We start from the raw sequence: 15,966 nt of genomic DNA on the forward strand, positions 1-15,966 counted from the left end.
GTGTAAATTCTAATGGGAGAAACTTTTGATAATAAATAAGCAAATAAAGGACAAAATGGACAAAAATGAATAAAACTGGGCATGAGAGCTATGGAGTACTAGAGAGAGATTTGCCATTTTATGGAGTGGTCTGGAAAGACTTCTCTGGTAACTTGAGGCCTTCAGTGGAGCCATGAAAGAATACGGGAGCAAGTCACGAAACAAATCCAGGGAAAGAATGTTCTGGGCACAGGGAGCATGAATTGTCAAAGGCTTGAGGTGACAGATGCTTAGCATGCTTCAGGACAAGCTCATGGTTAGATCAGAAGGAGTGAAGGGGAGAACAGCAGATGAAGTCATGGAAGGAACAGGGAGCCAGATCAGACTTAGTGGGGAACAAATTCTTGGAGAGCTACATGGAGACCAGTTTAGGGGGCTATTCCGATATCGTGCAGAAGAGATGACAGTGGCTTGGACCAGTGCAGTAGTGGTGAAGTGGTGAGAAGCAATTGGATCTGGATCCATTTCGAAAGCAGTCTAGGGGGATGTGTGAGGTAGGGGTCAAAGATAACGCCAAGGGTTTTGACCTAACTGGAAGAATGGAGCTTTCGTTCACCGACATGTATGGTATTTATTTATATACTTGCATATGTTTTTATATGGTTGAAATATAACTTTGCATCCTGCTCTGCCCCTCCTTTCCCACTAATTTCCTCTAAAAGCAGAAAATTAAAGGAAGCCAAACAGAAGACATACTTCCTGTTCATCTTCTTACTTTTTCTATCCTTATCCCCTCTTCTCTCTGTTTTCTTGTCAGAAAAACAAAAATATATGTGAATTAAACCATGCATTCCGAATTTTGCTTGTGAGGGAACTTGGCTAGAGGCTGCACTTTATTTGAACTGTGTGGCCCGTGGCCAAGGGAAATAAAGTTTAATTAATGCTAATTTTCCTAACCCCTTTCTTTGCCTTTTCAGCAAAATAAAACTACCTTTGGGAGAACTGGCAAAAAAAAAAAAAAAAGGTTAAAACAGACACCACACTACTAAATCTAGCCATTGATACAGCAAAAATATTTTCCTACATGGCTTTGTTTAGTCACAAATGATAAAATATTTTATCTTGCTCCTTCTCCTGTTTTGTTTTGTTTGTTTGTTTTTTAGTTTGAGCATCAGCTGATTTTCATTCGTCTTTATTTCTTTAGAAGATTTAGACAGTCCATGAGCTTGTTTGCATTGGGCTGTGACCTGAGTGCCGAGCTTGGCTGGCCATTGTTACAGCTGCTAAATTGTAGGGTGCCGCTGACAGGGTGGGCCACCCAGTGGGATACTCAATTAGGGTTCAATTTGTTGGCCTTTCTGGTCTGTGAGATTACACTAGACCAGCTACTGGGGGCCCAGTTATTAAAAAGAAATCCGTGCTCATTTCTATAGGTAACAGCTTTTGTTAACTATGCTTAGAACCAAAGAATGTCCTCATTGGTCTACTGGTGAAGACCATCAGCTGCTAGAGTTTAAGGGATTGCTTTCTTGCCTTTGGTCTATCTGCTGAACATCTTTCAGGTTATGTTTACAAATCAGTTGAAGTATAGATTGTGCAGGGGTCTCTGGGAGCTACAGCATTCCCATGAGAAAATGCTGTAACGTAAAGCCTTAGAATCTTATGGCTGGATAATCATTTGAGGAAAGCGAATCTGGTCCCATCCTCTCCCCCATTGCCTCATGCCCAGATCAAAAACCAAAGAAAACGAAACTAAAAAAATGAAAAGAAACAAAATCCTCCACCCATCCCCCACCATTATCACTTCCATCCTATTTTTAAAATGAGGAAGCCAAGGCCAAGACTGTGAGGGGGTTTGCCCAGGGTTAGCCAGTGTGTGAACAGCAGAGCCTGGGCTTGGCTCAGAAGGTTGGTGCAAAGGACCCAGTGGCTGTCGTGAAGACTCAGCCACATTTGCTGATTGGTTACTTTTTGGCTATGGCCTCAGATGAGGTCATAATGAAGGCAGTGACATATCACACCTGGACTACTCACTGCAGTAGCTTTCAAAGTAAGATCCCTTCACAGTCCTTTTCCTTCTCCAGCTCCCACTGGAAAGATCTGGAGCATTGAGAGCTAGGGTCAGTTGAGGCAAAGGAGCAGAAGCTCAGAGCATCATAGAGATAAGACCAAAAGTTGTGACATGGGGGCGCCTTCAATGGAGAGATATTTTTACTTATGAGGCTCCATTCCTGCTAATGATGGAAAACACTCAGTCTTCTCAATTCAAGCTACAACATTCTCTTCTGATAATAATAATGGCCTCTTTGGGGATACATTCCCTCCTCTCAAGGGTTTTCCCTACCTCCTCTCACACAAGGAGTTGTCTTGGATAGTTGCAAGGGAAGCCCATGCATCCTCCTGGCATCGGGAGATTCTCTTGGACTTGCTGAATCTGTTGCTTGATGACCGAAGCTGGTGTATCTACCTGTGGCCAGGTGCTCTTCATAGCCTGATGGTTCCCTCATCTCCTACCTCTCCTGGTTCTCTGAGGCCTGCTGGTGGTTCCTACTGAGAACCCAGCTGGAGGGCTCTATTCTGGAGGAAAAGGACGAATATAGCTTCCTAATCTGGAAGGACCTTAAGCCTACCTTAGGGTCCTCTGCTGAAGTTCCAGTCCTCTAGGTACAGGAATAGAGAAGGGAGAACACCAATCTGGTCTCCTGGTTGTCTTCTTTTCTCAGAGGCTGCCCCTCCCCTTTTCCCTCATTCATATGAGCCTTTTTCTTTCTCCTTCCCTGATAGATACAATCCTCCCTCCACGGTCCCTGATTTAGACAAGGAAACTTGATGATCAGATGCCACCAGGCTTGGCCCATGATATGTAAAGAACCAGCTTTGGGAGTTAGGAAAACATTCTTTGTTCCTTCTCACAACAAAGTTTGGCTCCTGCAAAAATAAAAAGGGTGGGTATCTACTGACAATTATTTTTTTGCCTTGCTGCTTAACGTCAGAATCTCCTTCCCCTTTCTTGACCAGGTGCTCCATGCGACCAGACACAAGGTTCTGCCATGGTACGAGTTTGATGAAAGCTGAGAGATCAGATACCCAATCTGCTCTTGCAGACTCCTGGCTCCTAGGTCATGCAAAGATGCGAAGTTCCTGGATAACTCTGATTCTTGCCTGATTTCTGAATCTGTTCCTTCAGTCGGCCTCTGGATGTTATCAGCTCCCAGATATCCCTCCTATAAATTTATTTTTAGCTTATTTAGATTCAGTTTCTGTTGTCTGCAACAATATACCATTTTGGCACATGCCTTCAGATTATCATGTGCCTATAAACTTAAAAAAATATTTTTGGAAACTCCAAGTTGAGCAATGGCTTGCCTGTTCTTTAGTGATTCTACTTTTTCCATGAAGTGATTGATTTTTTTGTTTTAATTGGGGTGGGAGGGGGTGTTGGGGCAACTAGGAATTAGGGATTATCAGGAATTAATACATTAGTTTAATATGTCAGAAATATTATTCTCACCACACATTTTGGGAAGTTTCTGGATGGTCTGGAGTAGCATTGTTCATTCAGAAACATAGGAACACAGAGGACTATACCTTGAACTATATTAATTGTCATGTATGATAAGGTTTGGCTTGGAGTCTCTGATGAGATACAGGACATCACGAAGATGTCAGTTGGGGTTGCAGTCATCTGAAGGCTTGACTGGGGCTGGAGGATCTGCTTTGATAGTGGCTTATTCACATTACTAGTGAATTGGTGCTGGCTATTGGCAGGACATCTTGCTTCTTCCCCTTCCTCTATGGGTGTCTCCATAGAGCTGCCTGACTTGGCAGGTGGCTTCCTTCAGTGGGAGTCATCCAAAAGACCGAAGCAAAAACTGCAATTACTTTATGAACTAGCCTACTGTACTCTATTGGTCACAAAATCAAACCCTGACGCATTATGGGAGGGGCTTACATAAAGGTATGAATATGAGGAAGCAAGGATCATTGGGGGCCACCTTTGAGGCTGGCTTCCATAGTAACTGAGGTGTGCTTTATTTATTTATTTTTAAAGATTTTATTTATTTGACAGAGAGAGACACAGCAAGAGAGGGAACACAAGCAGGGGGAGTGGGAGAGGGAGAAGCAGGCTTCCCGCTGAGTGGGGAGCCCAATGCAGGGCTCAATTCCAGGACCCCGGGATCATGACCTGAGCTGAAGGCAGACGCTTAATGACTGAGCCACCCAGGCACCCCCGAGGTGTGCTTTAAGATGGTAGGAACAGATGACCCAGTGGAGATTTACAGAGACCCATGCACCATCATCAAATTCACTGCTATAATATATACTCTATGGAGAAGCTTTAGGATTAGGAGGAATTCAAATGTTTCTCCTGTGGAAACACTCTTATTCACAGCCTCTTCACCTTTCCTTAATCTTAGAAAAATAAACCCCCTCCGTCATTTTGTTATGTCAGATGTAAATATTTAGAAATCAATTCTTGGTCAGCATCTGAGAGGGTGATGTGTCTTCATTGTCAGTACTACCATCTCAGCCAAGGTATCCTCTAGATAGTACCTTGTTATGTCTTTTTAGTTAGTAGTTTGTCATTTTGACTTACTGGGAGAAGAAGAGGAGGATCCAGGAGGAGCCACAAAGCTCTTCGAGAGTCTTTATTTTAGATAAAGACAGTCCTTATTTTTGTTAACAAAAATCATGCAGTGTGGCATATGTCCATGGAATCCTACCATGTTGTAACTGGAAGAGATCTTAGCGGTAGTGTATTCTAGCTCCCTTCTCTTGTGGAGGAGGAAGCTGATGTCCTGACCAATGAGGAAACTCATCCATTAATCAGACAGCCCATTAGGTGCAAGTCTAGAATCCAAACTCTTGATTCCTAGTACATTGTATTTCCTACCATTCCAAACTGTTTCTAAATCTTCATTTCATAAATTTTCTGAGGTGAAATATTCACCTGTATTGCAAGTTTTCTGATGTAGACCACTCCCTTTTTTGGGGGAAGTCAGTCTTTTGGAATCAGACTCTATTTTGAGAATTTGGTGGCAGTTACGTGCTCACTTCCAGAAATATGCATGTACTCATATACACAACATTTGGTGTGCAAATTCAGGGAGTATACATCACCCGAACGCCATCCTAGGGGAGTGTGCAAGTTGGGTCAAAAAACTTTGTTTAAAGCTTATTTATAAATGTTGCTTTAAATATTAATGCCTTCTGCACTTCCAAAATTATACTGTAAAAGCATTCTTGATGGGCTTTGTCTCCCAGCATTTAAACAACTTTCTGAGTTAGATTATGTTTCTTCCTTTGGAAGCTGCGTTATCTTTCGGTTTCTCAACTTGCAATGATTTTTCCTCAAGCCCTTGAAATGTTTTTTTTTCTTTAATGCATCTCCCAAAGAGTACTATTTCAGGTATATCTTTGTTTAGGGAGACTGTCTTTATTTTATTTAATTGAGAATATTTTTGTTTTATAGACTATTTAATATTTGAAAGACTGTAAGGTTAAACCCACCTCCTGTTGACCTCCCCCCACTGTGCATCAGGCATTATTTCATCACCACATGACAAGTCCAATCAGAATTCAAAGTCTGCACTGACAGTCTTAATCTGTGGGGTCATGTTTAAGTTTATCACTTAACAATCCAGAAACAGGCTTCTTTGGATTGTTCATTTAGGTCATTCATTCTGACATTCAACCTCATGACTATTTCATATTTTTTCCTCCCTCCTCAAATTCCAATGTCCCCCCCATCCTCATCTCAGCCAAATACCTTACTTTCTATTTCACTAATAAACTGAAGTAATCTGAAGAAAACATTCACTAGTTACTATTACCATGTTCTTCCATCTCCTCACACTTATACTGTGGGTGCCATGTGCCCTCTGGCTAGGATGAGTGAACTGTCCAAGGTTGATCTCTTCACCTGTGTACTAGGTGTTACTCCTTCTTTCTACTTAAGGATGCAGATAGCAATCTCCTCTTTTTACTCAAGGATCAGCCTCTCTCTCTCTATACTGGATTGTTCCCATCAGCATACAACCCTACCACAATCTCATTCACTATAAAACAAAGCAAAGAACACTTTCTTCATCTCATATCACCCTCAAGCTATGGTCAGATTTCTCTGCTCCTAGTTACAGCAAAAGTCCTTGAAAGAGATGTCTCTACTGTCAGTGTTCATTTCAGCTCCTCTCATTTTCTTTCAAATCCCCTCCAACCAGGATTTCACCCCCACCAACCTGTGGGAAAGACTCTCATCAAGGTCACCAGTGGATGCCATGTTGGTTACAACAACTACTTGCCCAGCCTCGGGTGTGCCATCTACAGCCCTTCTGAGACCTAGCCCCGAGCGGCATATTTGTAAACACTCAGCTTTTCACAAAGGGAAGGAAAGAGACTTAACCCAAGTGGTCCCCAGATTTGATAATGCTGCCTGTCTTGCCTCTATTTTGTACAATGTAATTGTATGAGATAAGTGAGCCCATCTAATTGAAAATATAAACTTGTCTAGGTCGATATATACAAAGTGGTGCATCAGCAATTGTCCTGTAACTTTGGACTGTTCAAGCAGAGAGCTAGAATAACAGATATTCTGCACCTCCCCCATCCCTCCCCATCCTTTCTGCCTCAGTTGGAGCTATTTGGCCTTGAAGGATTTGAGCGACTGTCTCAGTGTTTGCTTTCCATTTTCCTGGGGAGAAGGGCCCAAAGTCTAGAATGTCACATATTTTACTTCAAAGGAAAATACTCAGCAGGAGAATGGAGTCTTAGGAGCTGAGCAAGCTGCACCCTGTCTCAACAGACAACAACCACAATGGTGTCTCCATGGGCCCTGGGGGAGATAACTGCTCATCAGCCTTCCAGAGGAGGCTCAGAATGGACAAGACAGCCGTGGTGGGCTCTGGGGGATAGGGGAGGCATTCCTAATAGATCTACATTATAAGGGACTGTTTTATAAGTGACTCACGATTTATTGCAGTGGGATATGTATGTCTTCCTCACCAACCAGGAGGGAAGAAAAGGATCTCAATCCATCTTTTAAGAACTCAGACTATTTCTTCTTTGTCTCCTCATGGGGCATTCTCCATTCTATCTCCTTCCAGAATGAAAGGTTCATTTATTTCCCTAGATAAGGTCTGAATAAGGGCAAGATATAATTTAAATGCAGTCAGGCTTAAGATAAATCAGTCATAAAGAGGCAATTATTTTATATTAAATCTGTGTCCTTTCTGAAAAGGAATTTGTATTTATCAATTAACTCATTTTCACCATTTAATTTTTCTAAAGGAGATCATGAACTTAAAAAAATCGTTGGTTTTTTTTCTATTTGTAGAAAGATTTAGATAGCTTGGGGATTCCTATCATATTATGTAGTCCTGTTTTTCATCAACATTTTCTAAATAATATTAAGAAATACTGTAGATCTAATTTTTTTCCTTAAACATTCAAAAGCTCATGCTACATTTTTGTCATACATTTCTTATTAGATTAGTAATAGGAATGCATAGCAGGCAACCGAGCACAGCAAATAATCAAATGTCATTTGTAACCAGATGAGTTTGAACTCACTGCATGAATACCACTGCATGATCTAAGACCTGCTACTTAATCTTGTAAAGTCTCAATATCCTCACCATAAAAGAGCGATGAACATAACATCTAATTGTAGCAAGTCTCAGTTTCTTCAACCAGAAAATGGGGATACGAATGGCAAATAATTGTAGTGAATATCTATTGTTTTTACCTGTCATGTATTTTTTTTTCTCTCGGCAGCTATTCTTCCCCTCTTCTTGGCCTATAAGGTCCTGGTGGAACTCATCTCCTTCTAGGGTTGGGGTTGGGCATGAGACTCAGAAATGCCAATCAGAGTACCATATTTCCTTGGCCGAAGGTAGGTGATGTGTATGTGTCCTAAGCTGGACCAGTGACTCTTGCCAATGCTTCTGGAAAATCAGTGCACACTCTCCTCGAGGATTGCAAAACTGATAGTATGTAAGCCTAGGGCTGTGGTTGCCTTTTTCGGTCACCCTATAAAAAATCCTTCTTGGGAAAGAAACCAATATAAAGAAAAGCAAAGCCAAAAAAAAAAAAAATTGGAGAAAGCATCATAGAGATATCATTTGAACTGCTGGCTCCAGATATGTCCAAAGTGCAACACAGCTTTACATTTCTTAATAGTGTAAAAAAAAAAATCCCATATTTTCAAAAGCCAACTTGCAATACTTTTCCGTTACTTGCAATCAAATGAATTCTGAATACTGCAGATACTGACACCTAGAGGTGGGGAGTCACAAGGGATTAAACCTAAAAGATGAACCTGGTTAAGTCAGGATGGAAGATGGAGTGCTGAGGCTTCCCATTCTCCTGGCTAGAAAGTTGGTAAGCCCTGCAATGTGGTGACAAACTTTAGCCTTGTAGGCATTGGTAACTCACCCAAAATTTGCAGCTCTTTGCCTTCCAGACATATGTTAGAATTGAATTTTATGGCCCCTGTGATTAGGTGGAGCCACGTGATCTACCTATTCTGGCCAATAAATTTTGAGTAGTGTTGAGCACTTAATGCTGGTGCAAGATTTTCCAGAACATTCCTTGCCCGCACATAGCAACCAACAATGTTCAAGATGCCGGCTTCTCTATCAGCCTGGATTCCCGAGCATGGAGGATGTTTGGAAGTATCCCTGCTGACCACCGAGGGTCATGAAACATGAGGAAGAAATAAATCTTAGTAGTTATCAGCCACAGAGGTTTTAGAGGTGTTGGTTAATGCAGTGTAATTCAGTCGTTCATGGCCAGTGTGCCTATTTTATCTTGAGATTTAAACTATATTCCTATCAAAGCTCAAGCCTTAAGAGGCACCTAGGTGGCCAAGCTGGATGAGCGTCCAACTCAGTTTGTGCTCAGGTTGTGATCTCAGGGTCATGGGATTGAGCCCCACGTCGGGCTCTGCCCTCAGCAGCAGAGTCTGCTTGAGATTCTTTATCCCTTGCCCTCTGCCCCTCCCCCTCTCTAAAATAAATAAATAAATCTTAAAAAAAATAATACATGTAAGGAGTTCAGAAGAGTGCCTGAACATCAGCAACTGTTTTAGACGCTCCGATTATTATTAGCTAAGATAATGGATAGATAGCTCGAAGCAACTTGAATTGCCAAAGAAACCTGAGCTTGGCATTCAAATGCTTGTAATTGCTCAGACCGTAAGATGAGCGGTCCCAAACCCCCACACGCACAAGGTGGGCTGCCACAGGAGTGAATGCAGCCTTTGGAAGGTTCCGGAACCTCTTCTCTAAGATCCGCTCCCATGGTGGGCAGTGTACAGGAGAGGGCCTTCCAGAGAGCAGAGCTGGGGGTGGCCAAACCGACTGCTCCCATGGCGCACTCCACTGGCAGGGCAGCCAGGACGGGCTATTCTTGTCCCGCATGAGATAGCACCAGTTTTCAATAGTGGCCACTGTATGTTGTTTTATTTTTTCCCTTTCCTAAATGAAATATTTTTATTGCGATTACCCTATTTTTCTTCCACCATTGAATACTGGGTGTGATTTGGATTTGCCAAGGTGAGGACTGGAGCTGAGTCTGGTGATAAGGCTCAAAGAGAATGGAAGTGCTCTGATTAATAGAGGGAGAGAAAAATAGGTAGGTTTCCTGGGCGTGGAAAGGCACGGAGAGGCTTGCAAGATAATGTGAGGCTGTAGGCAGCATATGGAATCAAGAAGTCCTGAAAAAATGCCTGGGGGTGGGTGGAAGACAGGGAAGAGAGGGCAAAAATGTAAGAATGAGATCACCTAATAATTTATTGTACACGGTTACCTGCTCCAGTGAAACCCCCTTCTGCCTCCTCAAGCCTCCTGTTGTGTCTGCTGCTCACAAAAGCGTGTGCGAGCAGGTTTTTGTGGCGATTAAGGAAAGGCTCATTGTACATCTGGGTCAACATGGTCACGAATATGGATACACTTAACTCAACAATTAGGTTGAGAAGCCCTCGTAGCCAAAAGAATGATGCCCTAACTTTTTAGAATTCATAGAGATGTAAAAGGAAGTCCTTGACAGGCCACAGAGTGTGGGATGGAGTTCCCAGCCCTTCATATCCGGACATCAACGGGCAAGGAGGCCTCAGCTGACGATGGGTTTCACGTTTTGTCAGGTGTCAAAAGCCTTGTTGAGATGGGAATGAACATTTCCAGGGCATATCTTTTCAGAGTGCCAAACAATGAAATTGGGAGTGAAAAGTGCTTATGTCTGTATAGCACCCCAAAGTTGATAAACCCTTCAGAGCTCTTCCGACAGCCTGGAAGTTGGACGACTCCTGTCTGGTTCGCGTGGGCGACTGCAGCCTGGGATCGTTTCTTTGTCTTTTCGCCTTTCTAGTATTTCCATTTCAGGTTTCATCTCTGATCCCAGAGGAGACTTTCATGGTTTCCTCTGCAAACAGCTGAATGATCATTCCCATCAGGACAGACAAGTTCTCAGGTTTCAAGGTGAATGGTCTGCTAGTGGCCCTGGCTGAGCTGACAGTCCTCTCAGCAGGTGACATACAGTCATCCTGTCTGCCTCTGAGCCGCTGTGTGCAAGAGGAGGAGTGTGACACATCACTGCAGCTCACACAGTGGCGGTCACCGTCTCCTGCGCTGTCCTCGGTCTCTCCATCGCCTGGCCGAGAGCACACCGCGTATATTGGGATTGGCTTCCACTACCCTGAGAGGACGCCCCTCGGAAATCCATCGCCTATCCTGTTATCTGGGACCACTGGGGGATCTGGCATGGGGATTAAGAACAACTACCAGGGAGCCCTGATTGAGAGGAAATCCAAGCCTGCCTTCAACCCTTACACTGGCAGAGCTCCTTATACAATTATAAAGCGTTTCCATGTATACTAGAAACTTTCCTAACCAATCTCCACTCCATCCGCTTGCCAGGCCCACTGACCCTCTCCATTCCTTCCATAAAACGTGCTGGCTAAGAACCACAGCATACCCAACGCTCCAGACTAGAAACTGACTCTCTAGCACAAGGTCTTTGCAAACTCCAGGCTGAGCTCCATGAGCGGGACATCAACATGATTTAGTAGTTTGCTCCCAGAATTTAAAAACAAAAGAGGAGTAAAATAGATCGAAAAAAAAATCAAAGCACATGACACATTGTAAGGATAAGCTGTGTTTTCTGAAATTCATGTTTGAGGGGCATGTGTGTGTTTGTATTTGTATGAGGGTGTGTGTTTGCATGTGTGTGCATGTGTGTATGTACTGAGACTTTCTCACTCTGGACGGACATTCACATAGTTTGAAAGCTACTGCTCTAATATGCCCACGAGCCTCTGCTCCTACCAGTTGTGTGGCATAATAACAGAGTTGCAGTTATTTCTAGATTTATTTTTAGCAGTTATACTTGAATAAATTTATATTAGCACTTATACTAATTTAAATTAATTTATTTAAAGCAGATGAGCTATGAATGTAAAGAGGCAGAGAGTTGTTTCCATAAAAAGAGCTGAACGATTTGGAAATACTTCATAAAGTGAGTTGCTAAAAATAATTGTGCTGTCAAATTAAATTTGGGTAAGATCACTGTAAAATATCTGGTGAAAATGTTTTAAAAATTCAGGAATCTCAATTTATATAATTTTACAAGGGTCTTTCAGTTGTAACTTCCTTAAAGAAATGGATATGAGGGGCACCTGAGTGGCTCAGTCGGTTAAGCATCTGCCTTCAGCTCAGGTCATGATCTCAGGGTCCTGGGATGGGGCCCCTGCATTGGGCTCCTTGCTTGGTGGGGAGTCTGCTTCTCCCTCTCCCTGTGTCTCTCCCTCCCGTTCATGGTTGCACATGTGTGCACGCAAGCTCGTTCTCTCTCTCCTCGCAAATAAATAAATAAATAATCCAAAAAAAGAAAAAGAAAAATAGAAAGAAAAGAAAATGGATTTGAGCAAGAAAGACCATAGGAAAACCCCATCAACAAATCCACACTGAAAGAAGAGGCCTATGTCCTAGAGCAAAGCTTGGTCAGTGAATGTACAGGTATGTGTATTAGACCAAAATAAAGTATCTATAGTATATATTTATCCTTTTCTATGATTCTTTGACATAACAGAACTTTTTAGTTAACACGTCATCCTTTCAGGTGCAACCAAGCTAGGTAAAAGACAGCCTCTAGTAAACATCCATCTCATTTGATCCAGAGAGGCAGGTAATGCCAATATCAGCATCCCCATTCTGTAGATGAGGAAACTGAGGCCAGGGAGTAAATAGGGGCAAACCCAGGCTAACTGGGGAAAGTATGGCAAGCCTCAGAAGTTTAGTCTAGTGATTTTTTTTCAGCTGCACAATAATCCATTGTATGCTATGGAAATTTTTAAAAGGACATTCATTTTCTTATTTCTCTAATGTCAAAAAGGGAAACAAAGATAACAAAAGTCTTCTCCTTCAGTTAATGATGTCCCTGGTGAGGGAAGACTTACCAGCTCTCTGGTTCCATTTTGATTATTATCTTTGTCAGTTCCTTATTTTTCTTATTTTTCTACTACAAACAAAATCATTCTTGGCTATATGACAAGGCGCTTTCAATATCACAGGTGTCACTGGTAGATCTCCAATGACTGGTAGATCAACAAACCAGCAAACAGTTATATGGCACAGACATTAATCCCATAGCAAGTGATACTAGTTCATTGATTCATTCAATCTATTGATCTTCTATGATGTTCCAGGCACTGTTCTGGTTATACTGGGGAAGCAGGGAAGGGTAGAATGAATGTGAACTTGCAGTCAGAACACTTAGGCTCAGGTTTTGACTCTTTCACCTACATAACTACTCTTCAACCACAACAAAAATTGTTGACTATCTACTACATAGATGTCAGAACATGTCAGATTTATTGTTAGACTAAGTTTGTAAAATATTGGAGGAAATGTTAAAAATCCAAGAATCTTAATTCATACAATTTCACAAGCGCCCTTAAATTGTAAAATTTCTTTAAAGAAATGGATTTGTTCAAGAGATTCCATTGACAGGGATGTATTGTGTGGTGACTAACATAATATAATAAAAAAAAAATTTAAAAAAAAGAGATTCCATTGGCACCTCCATTAGCAAATCTACCGATTGATTACATGTCTAGATGTTGAAGATTCTGTGCTAAACAGGACTCACTGGGAAGATGACAGTGAATGGCGCCCACAGTTTGCCCTCAGGGAGCTACAGTCTAGCAGGGAAGACAGACTTCGGGTGAATAACTACACAAGTAAGTAATTACATCTGTGATAGAGCTATGAAGAGGAAGGCCAGGACTGGGGAAGCACGTAGCAAACTGGAGGGTTAGAAGTCACTTTCTTGAGCCCTTGCGTCTCCTCCCTCAGCTGTAAAATGGAGATGGACATAACTGCCCTTCCTGTTGTCCTGGAAGGGGTTTCATGAGGATCAAATAAGAAATCGAATATGAAAGTGCCCTACACATGTAGGAATGTTATTAGAAATAGTCTCTCGCACAGCCCGGGATCCAGTGGTACTTACTAAATGTAGGACAACAGAAGAGATAGAGTGAGAAATATTTATGGAAGAAGAAGTCAATTATTTGGGGGGAAATGCATCATGTACTTGAATAGCTAGAAAGTTTAGGAACTTACTTTTTGTTTGTTTTTGCTTTTGACTGGTGCTAATGTTTGTCGAGGTTTTTTCCAAATCTGCTAAGGACTTCTCTTCCCCCTCACTCCCTTCACATCTGAGCCTTAAGCACAGGACACTTGCTTGCTTCTAACTCAGCCAGGGTTGAGTTTTCTTCTCAATTTTTCAACATTACCCAAGTAGTGTCCAAGCTCCCGACATTTGGACCGAGAACCTTTCCTAAGAGCTCTGTGTCAATGTGACAGAAGTCATCTCAGCCTTTTCCCTATTTTCCCCCAGCCTTCGGTCTATCTTTTCCTCCCTCATTCGTGGCTGGCGACCTCCCCCTTCACACACACAATCCTATTTTTACAGAGAAGAATGAGGCTGCATGGACTGCAGGAGTTCCTTCCTCCTCAAAATAACAGCTCCTGGGTCCTCTTCTGTCAAACCTGTCTCTAAAGTGCTTTGTTTCCCTTTCAAGGCCAATCCAAAGCTGACTGCTGCCCACTCCTTCTTGACTCCGGCCTTCGCTCTTCATTTCTCCTCTGGTGCTCTCCCTTTAGTCCATGCACAGCTGGTCTCCCCTATCTTGGAGAAAGACTTGCCCCTCGCCCCACTGCATCTTCAAACCACCATGCAATTTCTCTCCCTCCCATCTCTGCCACTTTCTTGGTGAGTCCTCCACACTTCCCACCTCCTCACAACTTGCTCTTTCTGAATGTTGTGCCTGCCTCTCCTGCTCCTGCAATTGCTCTCAGGAAAGGCTCCATGACTTTCTAACAAACCCAGTGATGTTTTTGTCAGTCCCCCTCCTCCATGAGAAGAGCAAGACCGTATGAAGGGGGAACCAGAGACTCAGGCAATGCAAAGGGTCAAAGGGAACTGAAGGGGATTGGATCAAGAGTGTGGGTGTGTTCATGGCCCCGTGTTCCTTTCTCTTTCTCTTTCTTGGAGCAGTCATCAGTGGTCACCTCTGTGCATAATCCCAGGTTCTCCATGAAGTCCCTAGCCTTTTTTTAGTCACTAGGGACCATTAGAACTCTGGCATTACAATATCATGCAGTTTCTGAATAGCCTGAACAACTTACATGGCTTTCAAATGTTCTATTACGCTGTCAAAACTTTGGGACTTAATTAAAGCACACAACCCAAGGCTTATGAGGCTCCTCGTCCCATTAAATCCTATCAAGTGCTTGCCTCCAGAAGGTAAAGAGCTTTACTTAGGAATGCATGGAAAAAACTGGAATTTGTCTGAATGGAGTAAGTGCTCAAAACACAGGAGGTATTAGAGTATTAATGAGCACACGGGTTCGTAGAGAAACTTCCCCCTCATGGCTTCATTAACCAATCTGCCTGTTTTTTCCATTTTTTTAGTAAGCAGGGGAAAAAAATTGGTTTGCAGTGATGATTGTCAAGAGAATACAATAAAAGAGCAAATTACTTTCTCTTCTTATGTGCCAGAAATGAGAAACACCTTGGCTTGGCCTGGCCTCTAGGGGGCCATTCTGTGGTCTCCTTCTTTTTGTCAACCATCCTAATGACAGTGTGAGAAGACTGACCATGCTGCCTCTCACCCCCTACCCTTGGATTGACCTAAACCATGTAACCAACCATGTCTTGAATCAAATATTTTATCACCATGGACAAGTTCTGAGCCTCAAAATATGATCTTTGCAAATTATGTAGACTGCAATTGTTGTATATAGAGAAATACAGGAAGATTTTCATGTTCAGTTTCAATGTGTCCACCATGGGCAAATCAGTAAAACTTTGTACATGTCATTGAAATTAAAAAATACCTCTGTTTAGCTACAAAATGCATTAACTTCGCTTTTGATCAGGATTCTAGAGAACACCCTAAAGTCTCAGTACTAGGAATAGGTGTGATTCTAACCAACATCTTACTTTTTTCTTTAATCTTTCGATACTATGCATCACGGAACTGTCCACATTTCCCTATTTTGCAATGGCCATAAGGAAACTCAGGGTGAAATTTGTAGCCTGATGCTGGTAGCAAAGTATATGACCTGCATTGACAGGCAAAATATAAGGTCTACATTTTATATCTAATTTTTCCCTTGGTGTGGCACAATTTTTAAATCTTATGATTTTGTTTTTCCTATTGTTTTCACATGTAATTCTATAAGCTCCCACAAATCATAGTAAAATAAAATCCAAACTCTTTTTTATGGCCAAAAAAAAAAAAAAAAAAAGCAAAATCTCTCTCATTTTGCTCCTGATCCCTCTCTGATACATCTGCCATCACTCTTCTCCCTGTTCACACCGGCCTCTCTGCTGTTCCTTGTGCTCCCCAAGCGCTTACCTATCTCAGAGCTTTTGCACCTGCTGTTCCCTCTTCCTGCCAAGTTCTTGCCCTCCAAGTCTCACTCT

General features: G+C 42.3%; 1 long non-coding RNA gene across 2 annotated transcripts in view; it reads left to right on the top strand.

The window, feature by feature from the left end:
* Positions 1–3,223, top strand: part of LOC103658908 — a 251,229-nt gene extending 248,006 nt beyond the window's left edge. For both annotated transcript variants that reach the window (XR_005838556.1, XR_567333.2), the window contains one exon: positions 2,998–3,223. This is a non-coding gene — a long non-coding RNA (uncharacterized LOC103658908). The remainder of the gene's footprint in view (positions 1–2,997) is intronic.
* The last annotated feature ends 12,743 nt before the right edge of the window (positions 3,224–15,966 follow it).

This window comes from Ursus maritimus, unplaced genomic scaffold (assembly GCF_017311325.1).
Source record: "Ursus maritimus isolate PB19 unplaced genomic scaffold, ASM1731132v1 scaffold_3, whole genome shotgun sequence".
In the NCBI taxonomy this organism is placed as follows: Eukaryota; Metazoa; Chordata; class Mammalia; order Carnivora; family Ursidae; genus Ursus; species Ursus maritimus.